Source organism: Dermochelys coriacea, chromosome 3, assembly GCF_009764565.3.
Source record: "Dermochelys coriacea isolate rDerCor1 chromosome 3, rDerCor1.pri.v4, whole genome shotgun sequence".
In the NCBI taxonomy this organism is placed as follows: Eukaryota; Metazoa; Chordata; order Testudines; family Dermochelyidae; genus Dermochelys; species Dermochelys coriacea.
Genome location: NC_050070.1, coordinates 130,625,060 through 130,649,464, shown reverse-complemented (window position 1 = coordinate 130,649,464; position 24,405 = coordinate 130,625,060). Strand labels below are relative to the sequence as shown.

General features: G+C 43.2%; 1 long non-coding RNA gene across 1 annotated transcript; it reads left to right on the top strand.

Moving 5' to 3' along the window:
* Positions 1-7,729: 7,729 nt before the first annotated feature.
* On the top strand, positions 7,730-24,026 carry LOC119853673. The gene is made up of 3 exons (XR_005292174.2): positions 7,730-7,902; positions 20,122-20,190; positions 21,300-24,026. It is a non-coding gene; the product is annotated as an uncharacterized LOC119853673 (long non-coding RNA).
* The last annotated feature ends 379 nt before the right edge of the window (positions 24,027-24,405 follow it).

The following is a 24,405-nucleotide window of genomic DNA, read 5'->3' as shown; positions in this document are numbered from 1 at the left end:
ACTAATGAGGCCATTGCTGGAATACTCTGTTCAGTACTGGTATCTTACATTTTTAAAAGGATGACGACAATCTGGAAAGGGTTCAGAAAACAGCCATGAGAATGATGCAAGGTTTGGAAAACCTTCCTCTCAATGAGAGATTAAGAAAACCTCTGTAGCATGGGGCACGGGTCACTTGCTGGAGGATTCTCTGCTCCTTGAAGTCTTTAAACCACGATTTGAGGACTTCAGTAGCTCAGACATAGGTGAGAGGTTTTTCGCAGGAGTGGGTGGGTGAGATTCTGTGGCCTGCGTTGTGCAGGAGATCGGATTAGATGATCATAATGGTCCCTTCTGACCTTAATATCTATGAATCTATAACAAGATCCAATGGCTGGAAGCTGAAACTAGACAAATTCACAGTAGACATCAGGCACATGTTTTAACAGTGAGAGTAATAAACCATTGGAACAACTCACGGAGGTGGTGGATTCTATGTCACTTGAAAATATCAGACGACCGGATATCTGTCTAAAAGATAGGCTCTAGCTCAACCAGAAGTTAAGGGCTTGGTGCAGGAATCACTTGGTGAAATTCTAATGCCTGTATTACATAAGAGAACAGACTATATGATCATAATGGTGCCTTCTGGCCTTAAAACTTTATGAATCCAGGCACTTTTGATCTCTTGCGAGAAGCAGAAGTAGGGGCAATGTATACCTGGCTTGGAGCATTGTGTCAGTGGTGTGAGCTAGAAGAGTTCCTATTGCCTTAAGGTGAAGCCAAGATGGTACACACTATATGGAAAAAGACTGTGAGGAGTGACAGGTATAGGGGATCACAGGTTACATATATCGCAAAGGTGGTTTCAGGTCTCACAAGAATTTGCAAGGCTATTGTAATGAAAATATACATCTGCCTTTTTTCTTAAATTTTGATTTACCAGGAACTCATATTGTAGGAAAAAATAGCTTATCCTGTAAATTTGCACCAGTGTCCTTCAGCAAAATATCACCAAATTCCAAAAGAAAGGGAAAGGGAAAGAGACTCTGGCAATAGCAGTAAATACGTAGAATGAAAAAAACACATAAAACTCGAGGGGTGAAAAGAACAAGCCATCATCAGCCAGTTTCTTCAAAAGCAGGTCCCTGATTCTAGACAGCTTGGTCTGCTGCCATCTCATGCAGATTGTGGGGAGATGATTCACAGTTATCGACAAGTCATCCTATACAGAATGAGTCAAAAGTGGACAAGGTACAGGTAATGACATTTTCCCTGGACTCCCAACAAGAATGAGTGAAATCTAGGGTCCATAATCTTGGAGCAGAAATGGACACAATGCAAATTTCATAATCGCTCCGATGGATGAGACGCTGAAAAACTATGAACAAATGAGGGGGCAATAAGATTGGGCAGAGATAGTTAGGAATCTGCAGGAAGCCAGTGAAGAGAGCTTTATGGTCCCTTCTACTGCAATATGCCAAACATTTAAGCATATTTAAAAACATAATCATGTAACTTTGTAACTGTATCTTTTAGCTCTTTAAATGTTTGGGGCTATAGTCTATATGAAAGACAAAACACAGACTAGCATTGTATTGTAGTGATACACTGACACTGTGAAAGACTCTCTAAAGGTTAGGGAAAATGTTGGATCTGGAAAAGCCCTGAAAAGGCCAGATGCTTATCTCAACCTTTTGCAACCTGTCCCTCACTTCCCCACTACTTTGCTGCATTACTCTGAGCACAATCTGCCCTGCCTCCCTGCCATGTCATATTTTCATATTTTGCTCAGTGCCACCTGAGATGACTTGGAATTTCAGAATCAGAGAGTGTGCAAAATTAAGATCCAGATCCAAACTACAAGGCTGTTCAGATCAGGAGTATTGGTCTGGCCCATTATAAAAACAGAATTAGCCACAAACTTAGATCCAGGCTCCAGATCTGAACTGCAGCAAAGTTCAGGGATGTTCACATTTGTGGGGGTTGAATCAGTCCCATCTCTATCTAGAAGAGGTTGGTTTAATGTTGATAAGCAATTCTGAATATGGCCAGGTACACCAAGGATGTGGGCACCCCTTCTATTGGAAAACTTTTTTTTAACTCTTGTGGATTAAGCAGGCAAGTTAGTGACGGGAATGGTCTTTCCACCCTTGCACTGATTTTTTTTCTTGGTTCTTGTGCATTTTTTTCTGAGAGGGTCACAGTAAATTCCATCTCTGAATGTTTTGGGCAAGCTGGCTACCACTCCTCCCATTTTGGATCCAAATGCAGCTCTCAGCATAGGATGGGTCTTCTTTAATATCTAGCTATAAAATTTTTCCATTGAATTGTCTCAATAGATCAGGGAGCTCAGAAGTTCTATCCTTGCTGGTATTGCAAAAGTTCTTACATTTGTAGCTTACACTTAGTTCTGCAGATGTTCCACACTTTACTCTAGGATCCCACTTTTTTTCGCAAGCATTCCAGAACTACTTGCAAGAGAATCCGCAGTCCACTGCATGATTACTTCCTCTAGGCCAGGTATTTAGAGTGGCAATACTGCAGCACAAGTGATGTTTCTCAACCTGTAAACCAGATCTACAGCATCCAGCTTGTCACCTGAATGGACTGCATCAGTGCAGAGAGCAGGGTGCCAATTTTTAGAAAGCAGGGTTCTTACAGGTTCTTACAGGTTTAAGGCAATACAGGGTCCCGAATGAACCTCACATGTGAACTCCATGACCCTGCCCCGGTGCTGTGGCCCTGCCCCTTTCTGGGTGGCAGTAGGTTTCAAAATCAAGATGACTAGATCAGTTCACACCCCTTCAAGCCATTGTTTCAGGCTGTCTGCAGACTCAGACAGGCTTCCATAACACTTGGTTCACATTTTTGAGCTTTTCTTTGCATCCATCAGGGACAGAGCCTTTTTTTTCCACGAAAGCTAAGATTTTGATTTCAACATGTGACTTTAGGAGATGGTCCCTTTGTCACAGGCCTATAATGCCCATGTCTTAATTGGGCCCCCTGTAGGTTCATTATTAGGTTCATGCTGAATATTAAACAGTTCAGCAATTCTCTAGTTGTTTTCTGTAAGTCACGGTAAATGGACATGATAATTTATCTGTATCCTATTGCATTTCTGGCTCCCCCTAACCCATAATAGCTAATGGAGAGGCAGGCTGAGTCTTTCTGATGGAAAAACAAGTCTTTTCTTTTTCTTGCTGTTGCCTTTTTTACGTGGCATTATTCAAACAGGTTGGTGCCTGAAAACTGAGCTCATCATGGCAAGAGCAGTTAAAAAAAAATCATGAATTAGTTATTTTCTACCATGGCTGACTGTATCACTTATCAGCCCTTCAATAGGAGAGTTGGCGCTGCTCTCTTACCATGTGCACACTAATGGCTCACTCCTCTATTATCTCCTTTGATCAGACACAGGTGGATGACAAGCCTTCTCCTTGTCTGTTGAAATAGGTGCCCGTTCTTGTCAGGGTGATTATATCTAATTACATCCTGGTTAATTATCAAATATGATTAATTATAACAGAGCCACTCTGCTCTGGAGATTGGTTCCTTTTTTCAGATGTCACACTGCTGTCTGTAGGGTGCAGTTCCCCAGACCTCTTTTCACTGTGGACAAAGTCATCACTGAGAAATACAAGTACACGATAAACCCTAAACAGTCCAGTATTCTTTATTTCCCCCTTTCTGGTCTTACTGATGATCAGTCTAGATCACTTTTCTGTGTAATTTGCACTGAAAATACAGGTGTCTTACATTTCTTTAAATGGTCCCATTCACTGATGTCAATGAAGTTGCACCTTCTTGTACTAGGTCTGAATTTAGTCCTCTGTCTCTCTCTCTATTCCCACTTGCTCTTGCACTTTCTATCTTTTTCTCTCACATAGTCTCTGTCCAGCTTTCTCTCTCACTCAGACAATCTCACCTCCTTAGTCCATTACCTCATGATGTGTACAAGAGTACTGGAGGGAGAAAGATGTGTCAAAAAATATAGCAGGAAAAGGGGTCCCCTGCATACCTGTGACCATCCCAAAGCAATGTGGAAATCAGCCTGAGCATAGGGGACAATGGGTGGTAGTTCATATACTACTGTTGGCCCCCATCCTACTGGATTCAGACTGGACCCCCATGTTACGTGCAATGGTGATTTGCAGGTTTGATTTCTGAAATGCACCATGGTTGGGAATGAAACTGCTTGACGTAAAAATAAAAGAGTTTGTTAATGTAGAATGAAGCCACCTGCAACGCAAGCTACTGACAGCACATCATCCCAAAGCACCACACTCTTTACTGGCTTCTTGCTAATTCAGGATGTCAGTGCTCATCCATGGGGGTGACGACCTCACCCTGAGTGATCGTGACCTTCCACAATAGCTATGTTCTCCTGGGAAATTGAACTATGGTTTCATACATGATACTTGAGTGCCAGAGGCAGATCTGACCCAGGATTGAGGGAGTTCACTTCCAGAAGAGACCAGAATGACCATGAATCGCAGCACTCACAGAGCAGAGTGCAAAACCCACTTCTCACTAACCCCACCAACAGCCCCATCTATAAAAATACCACATCAATTAAAACTGCAGAACAGAGGAGGAGAAACAAACACATGAACACTTCAGACAAACGTAAGGTGCTCACACACTGCAGTGACGGTCAAGGCACAGCCACTGGAGCTGGCTTAACATTTTCGACATTTTTCATTGATGTTTCAGATTTTGATTAAAAAAATATTATCATGACCATTTTTGCAAAAGTTTCCTCCTGTTTTCCAACCAGATCTAATAAGACGCTAGATGGATACAGAACACCAAGCCCCAGTAAGGTCTGGGGCAGGGTGAAGAAACTGTCACAAAAATGCACACATGAATATGGAACAAGGAGGCAACCCGGTGCAGTGGCATCTGGCATCTGCTGCTGGCAGGTTTCCTTGGCAGTGTGCTGGGACAGTCATAGACAGTGCTTTGAAGTGCCAGACAGCTGTCTACTGAGCTGAGGCTCTGTAAGCGAGGCCCACATCACCATATTGTAGCAGAGCTGTCTTCTGTGTGTACCCATATGACCGCACTAATGACCTTTATGTCACCTTTCTCTATTAGGGTCAATGACATGTGCAAGAGCCAGTATACCATTCTGCTGACTGCTAGTCAGTGACCTACCACTGTCTGTGGACACTGTCCCGCTGGTCAATACTGCTTAGCAGGTCCACTGTTGCCAAAGTGTCTTCAATGAGTATCAAATTTTCATCATGCTTTTAACAAATCATCTAAAAACACCCAGTAGAACTACCACGCTTAGCTTTAACTGGCACCTCCCCGCAGGCTCTTCTCACTCACAGAAGAGGTTGGATGACATGATGCAGATGCTGTTTTCATTACCCATTGGTCCCCTTGTGGACATGATACTTGGCTTGTGCACATCACTCAAACACTCCTACACAAGCTGGAGCAGCGCTACAGCTTTTCCATTTTCATGTGCATTGCTTGTCTTTCTCCAGGCCAATTCATAACTTGTGTCTCTTTCAGACTATTCACACTGGGGGCGCCAATTTGTGCCTTGCAAAAAAATACTTCATTTCATATCGCAGTTTACATAAAAGACAGAGAGCTTTGTTCTCCACCTTGGGATTTTACCTCATTGTGGTCCCTGCTAAGGCTTTACTTTTCCACTGAATAAAGACCTCAAACTCAGGGGCTGCAAAGACCCATTTAAAATGGGTGGGTGGGGTATAGATTTGTGCCCCTCCACCTGATCATCCTTTTCTCCTTTCAGGCTCTCCCTTCCCCAGCAGCCTGACCCTCTGCACCTCCAGCCTATGAGCCCTACACCTACTCCCTCCAAGTCACTTAAATTTGGCCTGAATGCCCCTCTGTTGTCACAGTGCCAATCAGCTCCACAGCTTGAAATGCTTACTGACTAATTCCAATATCATTCTGTCTGCCCTTTGCTGGAGCTTCTGCATCTGCGTAATACCCCTGCAAAGAGGGGAAGAGAATAGAACCACAGAATACACAGATCATTAATATCACTCATCTCTTATCCAATGTTAAAATAATTTCTTTTTACATTCTCCCAATATATATATACACACGCATACATAGGAACTGCCAGACTGGATCAGATCTGAGGTCCATCTAGTCCTGTTTCTGACACTGCTCAGCACCAGATACCTCAGAGGACAGTGCAAGAAACCCACAGTAGGCAGATGTGGGATAAACTACTCCCACTAAAGTCTCATCCGAATCTTTAATAGTTAGAGATGGTTTTAAAACCTGAAGTGTTGACATTTTTATCACTTCCAAAACTCTTTGTTTTCATTAACCTTTATAACTTTGGCTATTCTTGTTGTCCATATAAATGTCCATTCTCTATTTGAATTTTACTATATTCTTGGCGTTAATGAGATCCAGTGGTAGTGAATTCCAAAAAATTATTTCCCTTGATCAGTTTTGAATTTGCTACCTATACTTTCATTGAATCCCCCCTTGTCCTTGTGCTATGAGATAGGGAGAAGCAAAGTTCCCAATCTACCTTCTCTAGGTCATTCAGTATTTTGCACATTTTTCTCATGTTTTCTCTTCCTCGTCTCCTCTTTATGGTGAACAATCCAATCTTATCAATCTATCTTCCAATGAGAATTTTTCTGTACCCTTGATCCTTCTTCTCACCCGTCTCTGAATCTCCTCTAGTTCTGCAATGACCTTATGCAGATGAGATGCCCAGTACTGCACGCAGGGCTGTATTCCAGATGAGTGTACCATTGATTTACATAAGATATTCATAATTTATATTTTTCATGTTATTCTCCATCCTGTTCCTTATTTATCCTAACATCTTGTTTTCTTTCTTTTTTTCTTTTTTTGACTGGAGCTTTACACTGAGTAGAGAGATCCTCAGTTCAGCTGTCCAGGTCCCAGTCCTGAGTCAATGCAGTTAATTTAGATCCCTGTAAGGTGTCTGAGTAGTTCCATTTTCCCCCCTCCAACATGCAATACTTTGCCTTTAATGAACACTAAACTTCATTTGCCATTGTGTTGATCATTTACCTCATTTGACTGAATCCCTCTGAAATTTCTTAGTCTTCCCTGGATATCAGTTACTCTGTATTATCTGAAAAATGGGCTTGCTCATGCCATCTTTTTCCAGATCATTAATATTAAACAGTACTGGACCTAATGAAGAATCCTGAGGCACTCTGCTGTTAACCTTCTGCAATGATGAAAATTAGCCATTTATTCCTACTCTTTGATTCCTATCTCAAGCCAGTTTACACATACGTACGGGACAGTTACGTAGCGAGGTGGGATAAAAAATAATGTTGTTGGCCCTCCCCAAAATCCTAAGGCTGGTGCCATGCATATGGGTATGATCACAGTAAATAGGGGCCCTTTAAACTTGGCAGGGGAGGAATTGTCTCGTGGGACCGCTCCAAAATGGAGAAAGTGCCTCTGGCTTGTAGCTGTTTTCAGTGGAAGCCATGTGCATCCAAGGATAGAATTTTTCTTGAATTTTACTGTATTTAACCCACAAACATCCTCCTCTATTTCTCCATTCGGTTGCGCTTGCCAGAGGTTCGGTGAGCACCAATTGCCCATCCCTATGCATAACTGTGACAGGGTGTATCTTCCCCACACTGCTACAGCAGGGGTTAACCCTTCTCTCTTAGCCCAGGAGGCCACACACCCCTGGCTCTGCTGGGCATGCTCCAGCTGGAAGCAGGGTATAAAAGCCAGCTGAGCAGCTCAGTCTGGGCTGACTGCTGGCGAGGAAGGAGATGTATCACTAGCTCCTGAGAGAGGACTGCCTGCACTCCTAGATGAAGAAGCCAGCCAGTCGGAGACGGACCCCAACACACCACTTGGGACGGCACGGAGAGTGGAGAGACCAGAGAATCCCAGAGATGGACAATCCAAGAGACTCAGGTAGGAAGTAACCGAGGGAGGTTTTGCAGGGAAATGGTCACAGAACTGGAGCAAGGCTCGGTGTGTTTTGGTTGGAGCCCTGCCCGAGCTGGTGGAGAGCAACCCTGCCACTGATAGGGTCCTGAGTTGGGATCCATTGGAGAGGGTGGCCCAGGTCCCCCTATCCTGGCCATACCTACCCTGAGGTGGTAACCCCACTCACCAGTATTAAGACTCTGGCCGCCAGGCTGCACTGCCCTGAGAGCGAGGGCCATACCATTGGCTTGGGCCATTGGGCTGCACTGCACTGAGAGATTGACTCTGGCCACTGGGCCACACTGCCCTGACAGGAAGGGCTGTAGTATTGACTCTGGCCATTGGGCCGCACTGACCTAACAGTAGGGGCTGTATTACCTACTCTGGCTGCTGGGCCGCACTGCCCTGACAGCAGGTGCCGCAGTACAGACTTTGGCCACTAGGCCGGAATGCCCTAATAAGAGGGGCCGTATCATTCATTCAGTCCATCAGGCCATACTGCCCTGATCACAAGGGTCATCGGACTAAGGCCACAGGGCCACGCAGCCCCAAGACCGGGGGAAGCCCTACAGACACAACCACGGGGCTGGAACGCCCCCACCCCCAAAGGGTGTCAGGTGTATCAGTCCTGCGACAGTAACACCTCATTATTTTAAAGGAAGAATAGTGTGCAATGTGGTATTGCCCAACTGTGTCAGACCCAAATATGGCAACACAGAGAAAGACAGGAGAGGTGCCAAGCATGAATTAAGTCTGCATTCTGTCAGAACAATACCGCCTAATACAGATGTGTCCTAGGGCATACAGAGCTCTAGTGATAATTTCACAGAATTAATTTTCCCAAAATTGAAAATGGTAACAACACAGAAAACACAAGGCAAATTACCATCACTAATCAATCTCCCTCTCTCTCTCTTCCCCTTCCCCTTGTATGATAATTATGATAATTAACAAGATAACAAGCTTCTAGTAAAAACAGTTCCAGAATTTCAATGTATAATTAATATTTACATCCATAACAAGTTGCCATTTATAGTACATGTTGATTTTTTAAAAATCAACACTTTATACTCAGAAGAGAAAATCCTTCAGAGAACATGCACAAAAAAGGCAGCCTATATTCAGAAATTGTGTCCTTATTATTTTATGTGGAGATTTTTTTTATGCCTAGAACTTTAGCATCTGAGCTCCTTACAAAATATAAAGACACGCATGTGCACACAAAAAAAATTTTATGCTACACAAAAAAGATATCCCCAGCTTATCTCAATTTCAGAACATGGCTGCATCCAAATGGCCCTCATGGTGTCAGGCATTGTACCATATTGTCAAATGCCTCATCCAATCAACCTTACGTCATTTCTTGGTGACTAGGCTTGGATGGACAGTCAGATCCAGGTTGCCAAGATAAGGGCCCTTCACTAAATAAAGCTTTGGGGCACATCCAGAAGTGTTCACTCCCAGGAACCAACATCTGTGGTGTCCCAGCTGTGATGGGGTATAGGGTGAGAGACAGTCTTTAATAAAATAGGGCCTGTAGTTCTTATTCTGGCAGATACCACAGTCAGATACCACGGTGTGGATAGATGGATAGATGGATCATTGGATGGGTAGACAGATAGGATATGGAAAGATGGATGATAGTATCATCCCACAAGTGGCTAGGTGAAATACCACAAAGGGAATTTAAGAAGGTCTAGCACCCAAAGTGCAAATGAAAGCTTTCTTATACTATCAGAGAGAGCTATAAGGGACAATCTTGATGATAGATGCTAATTCAGTAGAGCTGAACCCTTTTTCATACCATATCCCCAATTTCAGTCACTCACAAATGGTTCTCTTCAGAGGCATTCTATTTCCCATAACACCATGGCCTATGGCACTTCAAGGGATTTGCTGCAGGAACTGGTACAATGATTTATGGGGCACTCCTGGTTTCTGAGCAGCACTAGTTGCAAGAAATCAAGCAAATCTGTTTCAGCTGAAGACTAGATATAAACAATGGGAGCAACGTCACCAGTCTACCAGCCCGGAAAATTGCTGGCAACAACCATCTCCTTTATTTGTTATTACTCATCCTGATATATGTGTTGGCTGGTTAGCTAGCTTGCAGAGTGAGCATTCCCTATAGTCATTATATTTTGCTTCATACAAACCACTCAAAAGGAGTAAAGTGGATTGTCCCCAGTAGGTTGGTCGGACCATGAGAGCATCAAGTCATGACACAATATAGGAGATCCAAATTTAAAATCAGTAATGATTACATGACTCTAGCTCCCTCCGGTGGAGACCATGCCATGTGCTGCAGAGGTGATAAGCTTGGCTGCTGGCTAGTGAGCAGGGTGGAATACAAAGACAAAGAGGAAAAAAAATGAAGGCAGAAGAGAAATTTGTGTTAACTATTTCAGACCTGGAAAATATAAGTATAGAAGGCTGAAAGTCTCTCTACAGCAGAGGGAATTAAGGAGATGTTGGTGCCCATACCCTGGAGGTGAAACCCTGGGAACAACTTAGGAGAAGGTTTAAGTTTTGTTGTTGTTTAAAATAATCTTTTAAGGTAAATCACCAGAAGGGGGGAAGTTGGAACTATATCCTGTGTGTGCCCTGTGCTAGGTTAAGAAAGGACTGTACAAGATTGAAAAGATTTGGCTGTCTCTGTGTACTAGGCCTATGCAATTGACCACAAAGGAACATGAATTATTCAGACTACCTTGCAGCCAATGCTCCCATTGAAACATGCACCCACTCCAAATCTTCATTTTCACAATACTTCACACAGAAATTAAATGAGCCATTCAACTGTTATGTTTCTTCCAATCTACCTGACACAGAGACTCCTGTTGAGGACTTTATGGCAGGGCCATTCGGGTGGTGTTTCCGAGGTGACAGAAAACCTAGAATTAATATACTAGGACTTAGTTTTAGGATGCAAACCCTGTATCTTTGTTGTATACATCCATCCTGGATGGATGTCTACACATGTACTGATTAAACACTCACAAAATGTCCAGCCCTAGGAGAAGCTGAGTCTTGTATTCCAGCTAAAATGGATTCTTCAGGAGCTGTATCTAGTGTGCTTGTTCTAATGTCCTGATCAGCAGTGCGAGGAGGGGATCTTTCCAAAATCTACATCTAGGATTATCAACGTGAGTTTATGGGAAATAACTCAGAGCTTGCTAAAGTTTTTACAGGGAGGGTAATTAACGACTGGAACAAGTTTCCAAGGATTTGTGGTGGATTGTCCATCACTGGAAATTTTTAAATCAAGAATAAAACAATATGTTCTGGTTCAACCACAGCTACTGGGCTTGAAGTAGTAATCAATTCAGGAAGCCCTATGGCATGTATTGTACAGAAGGTATACTAGATGATCACAATAGTTCTTTCTGGCCTTATAAAACTACGAATCTCTGGTGATGGTAGTCTCTGACATGTCTTTCAGATACATAGGATCTAAAAGTGCAACAGAGATTTTTCCAGTTATTCTTAGATGTATTCTTCTCTGCTTTGTTATTTTTCTGTTCCTTGAAAGAAACAGAAGTCATGATCAGAACCCAGATGTTTCCCTCCTCAGTTTTCCCCTCTTGTTAGACAACATCACCTGAGGCTGTAGCCACTATCCTTCTAGTCAAAGTCTGGTTGGAACTCCTTACAAGGCCTGTCAAAGAATTACTATTAAGGGGTGTGCAATACAATCTCCCACCCCACTCCCAAAGAGTCAGAGCAAATTGCCTCCATAGTATTAGCCTCGTATTGACAAGGAGAGAACACATCTCCTGGTAGCATTGCAACGTGGCTCAGTTTATCTTTCCTTAACAACTGCTTTCTGGTAAAGCACTACTCCCTGTTTTATATTTGATTCTTTAAAGCTCAATAATGCAAGGATATCTTGCACTAGAGGCTATGCACACAAAGGCTGAGTGAGGAAGAAGTGTCCTTTGCTTCCAGCTGGACCCACTAACTCGTACTTTAACAGGTGATGATTTTAAAGTTAACCTTTTAATTTCTCTGCTGCCTGATATCAGGTTAATCTCTAGACTTTGTCCCAAAGTTTGCGATGACAACTTTATAAACCTGTCTCTATTTTTAGCCAGGTAAAGGGGTGTGGATACTCTAGGAGACTGACAAATTCACAAGGGGAGTATATTGTCTGTTACTGATGCCATTTTAGCAGATGTGTGTACATCATGCTTTCTTTTTGTTTAATATCATGCCATAACCATATGCGTCATAGCACATCTTGCTTCAGCTCCCAAAGGGATTAGTGTGAGTTCCCACTAATGCTTCAGCCAAAGACAGCAAGTGGGTTGAGGGGGGCCAGGAGCCTGGCCACACTCCCAGGGCATCTGACTGTGGTCCCTTGGGGCTGTGGAACACTGCGGAGTGCTGGGCCAGGCCTCCCACCTAGCTCTGCAGGGGATTGCTCTAGGTCTGCATTCTGTAGTGTCTGTGCACAAGTTCACTGAGAAAAAGAGTCCCCTAGCTGTCTCCTGACAAGAGCATTCATGCAGAGCAGCCTAGAATTTTGTCCTCAGTTTGAAGGTGCCAGTGGTTAATCAATGGAAGACCTGATTATTTTATCCCTACATAAAAACGTGCTTCTGTGCAGAATAACAGAAAATACAACAGCCCTCCCTCCCCCCCCCCGGGTATATTTGTTTTCAATGAGTTAAATCTTTGAGGAAATCCTTTTGATAAAGCCAGTTAATAAGATTAGATAAATGTCTTTGAAAGCAAAATGCTGATATAAAAATCAGAATAACAGTGCCCAGAGCACCAGCTGGCTTTTCTTTCACTCATTCAAATGCAGCTGGAACGCCTCAGCCTGCTAACATTAAACCTGACAGTGATAAGCAGTAAGCAGGGAAACAAGAGCAAGATGCTTCTGGAGGAATTTTCCCCTTGGTGAGAAAGGTAGATTAACTCTAATTCTCAAGGCAGCTAAACCAAAACATTTGCCTAAATTCAGACATAATTTAAATATTGATACAGAGAAATGTGACAGCCCAAAGTAGCTGTGAAATAAGATCTTAAAGTCACAGCCAATTATTTTATTTAATGTTGAAGATGATTTTTCTTTTAAAGGAAGGTAACTGTTGTACTGTACAATTCAGAGACCAGATTAATTAGGTGTAATGATTAAAAGTTGTTTAGTTAAGGACACCAGGTGAGGGAAGGATATTGCAGGCTATGATAGCTCTGTGCACACAAACGCACACAGTGCTAGGCAGCTTAACCTGCAGGGTGCTGTGTACACAGCAGGCTAAATAGAGAAACATTAACTAAATCACAAGATTTGGATCATTTATCTTACCGTTGCATGGGGAATAGTTTATCTTTCAAGCAGGCACACCTGTTCTTCTTGTAAAACTTTACTCCTGCCATTCCTGAGAGCGTTACTGTTTCTTGTTCAAACATTCCACTGAAGGAATGGGATGGAGCAATATGTCAGTGCCAGACAGGGTAGGGCACCCCCTATCCCCAACTGATTCTATGGGTATTAGTGCAGATTAGAAGTAGACAAGCTCCAGTGCCCATTCAAGTTACCAGCATAAAAGATGTTGGGCTGAAATCAAACCTTCCTTAGAGACCTTTACAAAGGTCATGGAGACATTTTTTTCATTTAAGATTCTGATTGCTTACATAGAGGGGACCAATATTGTTCACATATTAGAGAGGCAACAATAGAGGGAATGTCCAGGGGCCAAAATCTGTATCCCTGTACTAAATCCTGAGCAAATAGGACTTGTGTCAGAGGCAAGAGGAAATGGAATCCTCCTCTTCAAGGCAAAGAACACCAGTACAGCCACTGCAGAGGTTGTAGTTGCTGCACCATCGTAAAAATCAGAACCCAGATGTGGCCAGTGGATCTCCATTGTCATGGACCAACTGCTCATGTCCCAGTGCACCCACAACCTCTCTGCCTGTCTCACTGCAGAAAGGGCTGCTACATTGCAGCATGCAGATCTGGTCCTGCTCCCCAGCCCTAATGCAGTGCAATCACAGTGGTTCTGTTAGGTGTATGATCTCCTGCAAAATGGGACAGCAGGATCTGGCCCTCAGCAACTAAACTTGGTCTTAGCCCTCCAGTCACCCATGTCTTTTAATCTCCTTTCAACATGAGCTCACAGAGTGTGTACATGATGTCTAAGTGATAGGGGAAAAGTAGTTCAGATGAAATGCAAACCACTGTGCCTTCCTCCACAGTCTCAGTCTGCAAATTTGTACAACCTTTTCTGAGGTTCGGAAGTGTTGCCCCATTTACCACAACTCCACACTGCCAAGATCTAGCCAAGAATGAGTGAAATTGCTAGTTCAGATTATGAGGAAGCTCTTGTGAGATTCCCAGCCTGATTCTGTAGACTCTAGAGGTTCCAGTAGGGATCCAGGTCTTGGGGCGCTTATCCAAACTGAAGCCAAACTCTGAATTCCATCACCTGTGTGAAGTCATGATATGATACAGACATGCGGCTAGATTAACCACTCTGCTAGGAGACATGTAGGGTGTTCCAGGAGTGCTTCATCTCTCTATATAGGTAAATAGTTAGTTAATAGATAAGGTGCCAGTAGATGACACTCAAAAATATGCAGCAATGGTCTTGCATTTTGTAGTACCAGTAAAACTTGTTGTTGTGCACTGCAGATGGCTTCCTCTGTACAGCAGGGCTCTGAGGGCCAGAGGGCCTAGTGGTTGTGCACTTTACCTCCAACCCCTGTCTCTCTGTCAAAGAGGGATCGTAACAGTGCCTGGCTCGTGACCCCAGGCTGGTAAGTAACACCGGCAGGTTCCTCCTCATAGAGAGCCTAAGTCTCCCACCCTGTACTATTTTCTGCCTATGTGCTCCTTCAGTATGGGGAATGGCTTCTATAGTCCAGACAGTCAATAGCTTAACAAACAAAGTTCTAAATGAGAAGGTTCCCTGCAAGATCAGCTGGATCTCAGAGTGGGTGGTGGTTAGAGAAGGCACTGCCTGAGGGCATTACCTACTCTGTGGTTTCCTCTTAGGCTCCACCTTCTGTCTGGCTTCCTAGAGAAGGATTCCTCTCTCCAGCAACCTGTCCACCACCCTTTGCCTGGGCTTCTGAGCTCCTTTTAAACTGCTCCTCCAGTCAGAACATGCTCGGCAGGCCTGTAGGGACAGAGCTACCTGGGCCCAGTATTGCCTTTTACCCCCTTTGGGCACAGGGTGGGGTTTGTATACCCCATCACAAGCTCCTTTCATCAGCTCTTAACAGGAAGCATCAAAACAGCACAACTCCAAGCCAGACTGGGTGGTAAGCATGCAAAGGAGGAGCACACAAGCCAAGGAGGCACCTCCTCCCTCCCACCAAGTCTGTGAACACTCTTCCATGCAAATACTAAATCCACAGATTTCAGGGGAAAGTAGCTAGTCAGAAGAGGATAGAGTTAGGAGGTAAGGCTACTTTATGGAGTATCATCCCCAAGCAAACCAAGGAGAATTTCCCATGGAGGCAATGCTGCTAATTTCAGTATTAATGCATTCTCTGTACTTTTGCTCCCTTCATGGATGAGGATAGCATTTAGCCACCTGAGACAGAGCTAATGGCAGCCCAGCTTCCAAGTCAGCTATGCCACTAGGAGAAAGTGGGGCTCAGGGAGCGGCATGAAGGGGCAATCCCTCTGAGTGTATGTCCCCCTACCCCAATATCCACAGGCTGGGGACTGGATTCCTTGCAGATCGTTGGCATGGTCAGAGGGCCATGATCTTTGTTTTTGCCATGATCTTTGTTTTTACAGGTTCCCTCCAGAAGCAATATCTAGCATTGTCCATGGCTCTCAATTGCCATACTTCCCTATTTTTCCACCTTCCATTTTCTTTTGCATGGAAGCAGATTAAATAGTCCTAGGTATCTATAGGGCAGTATACCACCAAAGTTCCTTAATTTGACTTTAGCACAGTCCATGCAAAAGTTATTTTTCATTTATCAAGGAAATAATATTGCTGAGAGGAGATTTTGCTGTCTTTTTCCAAGAGACAACTTTGTTCCTATGTGGGAAGTAGTCCATCAAATCCTACCGATAAGTGAATATGAATCATAATTATTATTTTTTGTTTTTGTACCGCTAGTTATAACCTTGGAAGCCAAAACCAACTACAAAGCAATTGCTTTTCCACCTCTGCAGTCCCCCATAGATTTTAACTGTGAGGGAAGTGTTATTTACCCCTTCACCCAACACAAGGACAAGAGCTCACACAATTAAATTAATAGGCAGCAGATTTAAAACAAACAACAGAAAGTGCTATTTCAAACAACACACAGTCAACCTTTGGAACTCGTTGCCAGGGAATGTTGGAAATGTCAAAAGTATAACTGGGTTCAAAAAAGAATTAGATAAGTTCATGGAGGATAGCTCAATCAATGGCTATTAACCAAGATGGTCAGGGACATAGCCCCGTGCTTTGGTGTCCATAAAACTCCAGCTGCCAGAAGCAGGCACTGGACAACAGGGGATGGATCACTCAATAATGGCCCTGTTCTGTTCATTCCCTCTGAAGCATCCAACACTGGCCACTGTCAGAAGACAGGATACTGGGCTAGATGGACTATTGGTCTGACCCAGAATGGATGTTCTTATGTTCTTTTAAGTATTGCCTCATTTTCAGCGGTTCCGTTGCTCATTTTCAGTGTACTTAGTACTTAGCCCTTCTCCTGTAATTTAGTGCTAGTACGTGATGCTGACTAAAGTCCATAAAACGGACAGCTTGAGAAGCTGCAGTATAATCATCCCACCAGTGTGCTTCAGTCTGTTCTGAAGGGACAAGCTGAGGGGCGAAAGGTGATGGAGAGGATACTAGACAGAGAGCTAAAAGACCTCAGCTCTATTCCTGACCATCCCACTGAACTCCTGTGTGACCTTGGGCAAGTTATTTCAGCTCCATGCCTCCATTTCCCCTCCCACCCTGAGTTTGTACAGTGCCTAGCACAATGGGACTGTGATCTTCCATTCAGTTCAGATTATTATTTATAATCTCACTTGGGGCTTCTTAACACTACTACTATAATGCAAGTAATACATGATGATAATTCAGTCTCAATGCTCATTTAGTTCTTGCCCTCTCTCCTGAGTTTGCCAACATTTCTCTTTCTTCAGTATAGTGGTTCAGTTCTAGTAAAGGGTCTGCCATCATCTTGATGTTTAACAACTTCCATGCTATCTAATATTCAGGGCCAGCTCTACAGTTTTTGCCGCCCCAAGCAGTGAAAAAAACTGCCGCCATGGATGGAAAAAGGGAGACGCTGCGGCTGAATTGCCGCCACAGCAGGCAGAATAGAGAAGCTGTCGCCAAATTGCCGCTGCCACAGAAACACTGTCGCCCCTTTCTAACTGCCGCCCCAAGCACCTGCTTGGAACGCTGGTGCCTGGAGCCGGCCCTGCTAATATACCAGGTATATGGAGCATGCTGAAAACAATGCGCTTTGTACACATGCAAATGACAAGACAGACTTGAGCCCCCCCTCCACCCCAAAAAAACAAAGCAGGTTAAATTAGCCAGTATTTCTAGTTCAAGTAATGGATTTAAAATAAATAAATAAATGAAAATGTTGGGTGGCAAAACTTTAAAGCTCACAATGTGATTCTACATGTCAAGCAACCATTGATTAATCTGAATTGGAATTAACACCAAACTGGAAGATAATTGTGCAGCAGCTATGTAAATCTTGGCTCCAGAGTGCAGGTTCTGGACCACATCTGCCATTGCATATAGTATATAGGCCATTACTCTTAACCAGAAAACACCCTGTCTACTTTTACAGCATAATACTCAAGAGGACACAGAAATGCTATCAATTTAATAGTCATCAGTTCTATAATTGTTCCATAGTCACCTCCCTGGAGATAGATTTATTATTCATTTTTTGAAAGGAATAGATCTTCCCGACTACAGGGGTAGCACACCCAGTAAAATGACACACAGAATAACATACATTAGAGACTGAATGTAATCCCCTGGATCGATGATTCCAAGGATGCGTATTGTCCCTCTCATCCCTCTCTACCAGCCACCACAGAGGGGAAAAAATATTTTGAAAGAAAGCGTAAGCATGGCCTCCTTTTAATGGTCAATGGGGCTGTGAAGTAGAGGGACTTACTCCTCTGATCCAGGTCCCTAATCATCAAGAAAATCATAAAGAGCAGTAACATGGTAGACTCACAGGACATTATCAGTTTAGAAAGCCTTGATGTTTTAGGAGGGCAGCCAGATTTATTTTACCTTCCTCTCCTGTCTCTTTTCCCCTCCTCTTCCCTCATCTCTCTCTTTTTTAGGGGGGGGGGTTACTATATAAACCAGAAGGCAGGGCATCCAGCTGCTTCCACAGCAGAACAATGTTTGGACAGAGTCCATGTTGACACAAGTGCATTATATCCGGAAGGGTCAGCTGCATCTATTTTTTTTTCTTTCTTTGCAAACAGGGTGAGAATAAACTGTGCATCTCCACATCCCTTCTACTGCTCCAAAATTAATGAACATGCCTAATTATCATTGCTCAACATCGAACCCTACAACATGTTGGATAGTATTAGTATTCTTCCCATTAAAACTAATTAGTAACCCCCCTCTCTTAACACTAATTATGCATAAGATGTGCACTGGGGAAAGGTTAGATAATATCTCCCCTTCCTATCTTTTGTTCTTTTGAACAAGTAATATTACTTCAGGGAAAGCTGAAACATGAGGATTCAGGCTAACAAACCCTACCCTCCTACATAAAGACATCAGCAGGAATCAAACATGTGATCTGGAGCATCCCCAGCACAAGCTGCTAACGGCTTTGTCAGGGGAAACTCCTTCAGCTGTGAGTAAATAGCAAGCTGTGAGAGTGAGTTGGGCCAACCATTAGAGGGCAACACAATCACATGCAGTAACCCAGTGTATTACTCCAGGACAGAGGTGCGCAAACTACGGCCTGCGGGCTATATCCGGCCCGTGGGACCATCCTGCCCAGCCCGAGCTCGTGGCTGGGGAGTCTAGCCCCGGCCCATCCACCGCTGTTTCCCCCTCTCCCACAGCCACGCCACTGCGCAGGCAGCATGGCTGCGTGCTCCTCCAGTGCAGAGGAGCAGCATCTCTAGCTCTGGCCAGGCTGCGTGGCTGCCAGACATGCTGCTCTGAGCACTATGGTAAAGGGTATGCTAAGGGGCAGGGGTGCTGGGGGGCAGTCAGGGGACAGGGACTAGTTGGCTGGGGTGGAAGTTCGGGGGGGTGGTTGGAAAGAGGAACAGGGGCAGTTGGATAGGGCAGAGGTTCGGGGGTGGGAATGGGGGGGTTAGATAGAGGATCCCAGGGGGCGGTTATGGGCAGGGGTCCCAGGAGGGGATGGTCAGGGGACAGGGAGCGGGGGGGAGCAGGGGGAGGTTCTGAGGGGGGCAGTCAGGGGGTAGGAAATGGGAGGGGGCAGATGGGGGTAGGGGCCAGGCTGTTTGGGGAGGCACAGCCTTCCCTACCTGGCCCTCCATACAGTTTCGCACCCCGATGTGACCCTCGGGCCAAAAAGTTTGCCCATCCCTGCTCCAGGACCACAAAGAAGGAACTGAAGCAGGAAATTTGTCATTAACTAAGAGCAAGGCAGCCCCTGTGGCAGCACAGTGGTGGCCGGCTCAGGTATTGCTGTTTTTACTTCTGCTGTTTTTTTACCCTCTGTTAAAAATAAAAAAGTAAAACACATTTTAAGAGCTTAATATAAGGGATTTTTAATATAATTAAATATATCCGGCACTCTAGCAATGCTTTCTACCCATTTGCAGGGAGAACCCAGACACTGGAAACCTCTTCTATCTAAAAGTCAAGTTCCTCTGCAGCAAACTGGTAGGCCTGAGAGCTTCCACCTCCTGGGTGCTGGAATTGTCCAAGCATACACTTTCTTATCTAGAGCAGGGACATGAGGGAGCTGTCCATAACACCTAAAGCCTTCTGAGTCTCTGCTGAGGGCTAGGGAACCCCAGCAGTGAGAATGGATAGGGAGAACCTGTGGCACTCCGACTTCTGCAGAACCCCAGTTTGGACCCTGCAAGAGGAGCCCAAGTCCCCACTGGAAATGCCTAAGGAGATGGAGGGAGTGGAATGGTGGCTAGAGAATTGGTCCACATCAGATGACCCCTAAGGGACATGGACTGGAGAGCACTACCTACCTGAACCCCTCAAATGTTATCATTCATTATCTTTTTTTTTTCTTGTGTAGTTGGGAGTACCCATGGACTTGAGATGCTCCACCTAACCCCCACTGGACAGCGGCCTTGCAGACTTAATGGTATGGAAGCTCACATTAAAGGACTATGCTAGTGAGAGCAGTTATATCAATCCAGGTCCCCAAGTCCCATACCATGGCAATTCTCTCTTGTGCTCTGATTTAGGGACATCTTGGCAAACACACTGGCTTGCAGCCCAGGGAAGAGCTGATGGCAGAAAAGGCCAATCTCTTACATATAGGCCATTGCAACAGCCAAAACATTTTGCCTGACCACCTCTTCTGGCAAAGGGAAAATACCTTCATATTTTCAGCAGAAAGTGTATCCTCTCTGTCTCACCATGTAGGCTACAACTATGGTGGGAGGAACTGTTCATACAAGCGGGGGCCAACCTTCCTTCTAGTGTAGAGATCCATCTTCTGATGCAGAGATAGGGAGGAGCAGCCATAAATCCTAGTTCTGAGAAAACTTTGATGCTGTTAAAAGTTGTCATAGTAAGAGAGAACAGGAAACCTCTTGAACAGTTCTGGATATTCTAAAAAGGTCATGTTTCTTCTACAACATACTGTAGGTGTTTCTGTTGCATTCTACCTTATAGTACACTTCGGATGGTATTTTCAGAAGTGCCTGAGTGATGTAGGAGCACAAGTCCCTTTGGTCTTTAATGGGACTACTATAAGGACACTTAGGCCTAAATCCACAGAGATACTTAGGCTCCTAACTTCCACTGATTCCTTAATGCTGACTATAGGTTATATTTTATTAATTTTCTGGCATTTGCTACAGATACAAACAGGCTTAGAAAATGTTTATTTTCAGTGATCGTTGATTACATAAAAGCAAACTGCATTTTAAAAAAATACCACCACTAATTTTTCTAAGCCAGTTCTTAGTGCGTTTATTTTATATAACTAGCCTGATTGCATCTTTGGGTTTCTAGAGTGGCATTCGCAAAAAGAAAAGCAGTACTTGTGGCACCTTAGAGACTAACAAATTTATTAGAGCATAAGCTTTCGTGAGCTACAGCGTTCCAAAGACTTGTGCTTCTTCCCTTAGTGCCAGATCATAACAGTTGTCTGTTCTGTATAAAACATGTTTACACAGTACATTTACTTCCTGTAGCTACAAAGAAAAGTTAATGAATAACCATTCCTACACTTCAATTTTGCAGGGCTCTGGGCAGGATCAGTGCATGGGAAAAGAGTTAATGTTCAGCCTCTCTCTGGCACTTGAAAATGTGTGACTGAAGACTAATCCCTTACATAGAAAAGAAAACATGGGAAACAAACTGGTGTTGGCTGGTTCTCCCATGCTTTGTTGTAGTAAAACTGTGAGATGCATATACATGGGAGTGGAACAGAAGAGGTATTCAGTGAAGAATGCCAGAAGCCATGGACAACCCGTGACAGGCAACGCATTTGTTGCAGTTGTGTACACTCCCTTAGCTTCTTGCCTCCAGAATAAACACATGAGGTCTCATCGTGCCAACTCTTATTACCAGGCATAGTCATCCTGCCCACACTTACTACCAAGTATAGTTCCATTGATTGAAGTCATGGAGATGGGGGAGCTTTTCAGAAGCCTTCAGGCCTGGCATATTGGAGGTATTTTCATTCTAATCCAGCTGTGTTTGGAAGCCTGTATGCCAAAACTAATTCTATTTGATAACTGAACTTCTTCATTTACCCTTGGGGTTTCAAAAAGAGATGTCCCAACTCACTGTGGTGCCCCTCCACGGACCCTGCAAAAGGTGGAGCTTTGTTTAGAGTGGAAAAAATCATTTTAAATGGAGAATTTGATGGTTTGTATGAAACTGTAAAAGCATTGCATAGCAACAAACATGCCAAGTAAACCATTCTTAGTTATGTTGTTCTATTTGCTTGAGTTATCTAAAATACGTCTTTCTAAAGCTCTGAGAGAGTAAATTATGTAAACTTGAAAAGGCAGCACACATGGGAACCAGTCCACTCTAAAGGAAATCTAAATAGAATGAGGCAGATGCTCAGCTAATGTAAATTGTAATCGCTCCATTGCAGCCAATGGGAGCTATGACATCTTACCCCAACCAAGGATCTGTGCCAGCATCTGTTTTATGGTTTATAAAAAATGGACAAATACCATATACAGAATAGGTGCACTAAACCAAGTTAAGACAAAAATATTTCCTGGTAGGGAGAGGAGGTCCCAATACTTCTGAAAAGGGTTTGTGTCACAGTGTAAAGAAATTGCTTTGTGCAGCTGCAATCCATGCTACCTATTTTTTAACTGCAACCTCGGTGCTACCCCAGTCATGGGCTTCAAAGGCCACACAATGAACACTTCTTAACAGGGTGGCATATAGGATAGCACATTTCAGTTCTTACTAACAGGTTGAAAAATCATTACTCATAGCAACAAAGTTGTGATGCAAGAACACAATTTTCATACCAGACAGATTCTTTGGTGAATAAAAAAAAATTAACATTTTCTTGAACACAGATTTATTTAGCTTTTCAGAATAAAGGATTAGTTTTGCTCCTGATATAATTCTGACTAATGAAGAATAAACTGGAGTCCTTTCTTTTTGCAATGTCACCAACATACAGTGCAGTTTTTGATCATACCCCAAATTAGCTTGAACTACAAAGCTAATAATTGAGCTAATAGTGCCTGCTCTTGGAAATGTATTTGTTTCTCTCTGAAGATCTTAACTTTTAGCAAATTTCATAAATCCTGAATGTGTGGTTGTGAGCCTGATGCAACTATCGAATTACTAAAACACTGTTTGAGATGCACCTTTTTAGACAAGTCTTAAGGTTATTTAGAAATGTTTTGAAACAAAGATAGAAGAAAAACAATTTTATCACAAGTGATGATCACAACACATGGCACTGCTATTTAGTAGATATTACTGCTAATGAGGTTTAAAGATAATGGAGTTTCTTTACTACCAGTCACAGGGAGCAGCTGAGAAAGAGATTTTGGGATGCAATATTATTTCAGTTAACAAATGCTGCCTCCAATTGTTTGCTGTAGTGAACAGCAGATTCCTTTAAAAATCAATCAGAGGATAAATATTGAAGGTAGAGCTGGTAGAATTACATGTTGATAATAAATTACTGGAGAAATATATCTTTGTATAACAAAATAGCAATCCCAACCCAAAAGGATTTACAATCTAAGTTTTTAAGCTTTGTCACTCACTTATCCTTATTCGGGGTATGCGGTCATATGATATAGTTTCTGTCCCTCATCCCCTCTCCCAAGATTGGAGGATAACAAATTAATAACAAATAGTGACTAATGAACACCAAGTATTGCAGGGACTGACTTTTTGTTATATGTTTGTACAGTGCCTAGCACAATGTGATTCTGATCTATGATTGGGAACCTTTGGTGTTACTGTACTATAATAGTTGCATGAGAATATATTTAACATTTATATGAACAAAGGGTATGAACACTTGACTCAAACTGAATGCTTTCTATCACTTTTTTCAGTATTTGACCCTCAACGTGTTAAACTTCTATTCCCAGGCAAAAACTAAACAGTTTTGTGACTGGCAGCCACATTTATATTGAGACTTGTTTGGTTTTAATATGCAGTATTTTATTATCTGAAACCTCCCCTACTGTGGGGGGAGAGTATCTTGCCCTATCTTGAAGGCAGTGGTCTGTGATGATCTCATAGGTTTCTCTTCCCATTTTTAGGATGGGATTTTCAAAAGCACCTTTTAGGTGCTTTAGAAAATCCCAATCTTATACCCATTTGTTAAACATTTTTGTGTTTCTTTGGTATTTGGAGTGCAAGTTCGTCAGGGCAGGGACTGTCTGTAATTCCATGTTTGTATAGTGCCTAGCACAACAGGGTCCCACTCTTGCTTGGTCCTTCAGCACTACCATAATAAACAAGATTACTAATATTTTGTATCTGGATCCTTGATGTCATGTGGAAAACATGAACTCATGACACATTGATGGCTATTCATTTTTGTCCAGTGGTACTTATTAAATAGGAGTTATGGAAGGACTGCATGAGGAATATCACTTATGTTAAGCCTATGAAATTTTCTGAAAAGGTGCTTGGTAAAAAGCACTCTCTTAGGTCAAGCTCTGCCTCTCACATTTGTTCAATGCCAGTATGAATATAAGGTCAAGGGAATTCCATAGCTGTAAAGACCAGGGCATTAGAACACTGGTTTACAAATAATCACTCTGATACATTTTGTGCAATCCCAGGAATTTGAAAAATATCCCAATTTTGTAGCAAAATACAGAGATGTATGAAGAGGATAGTA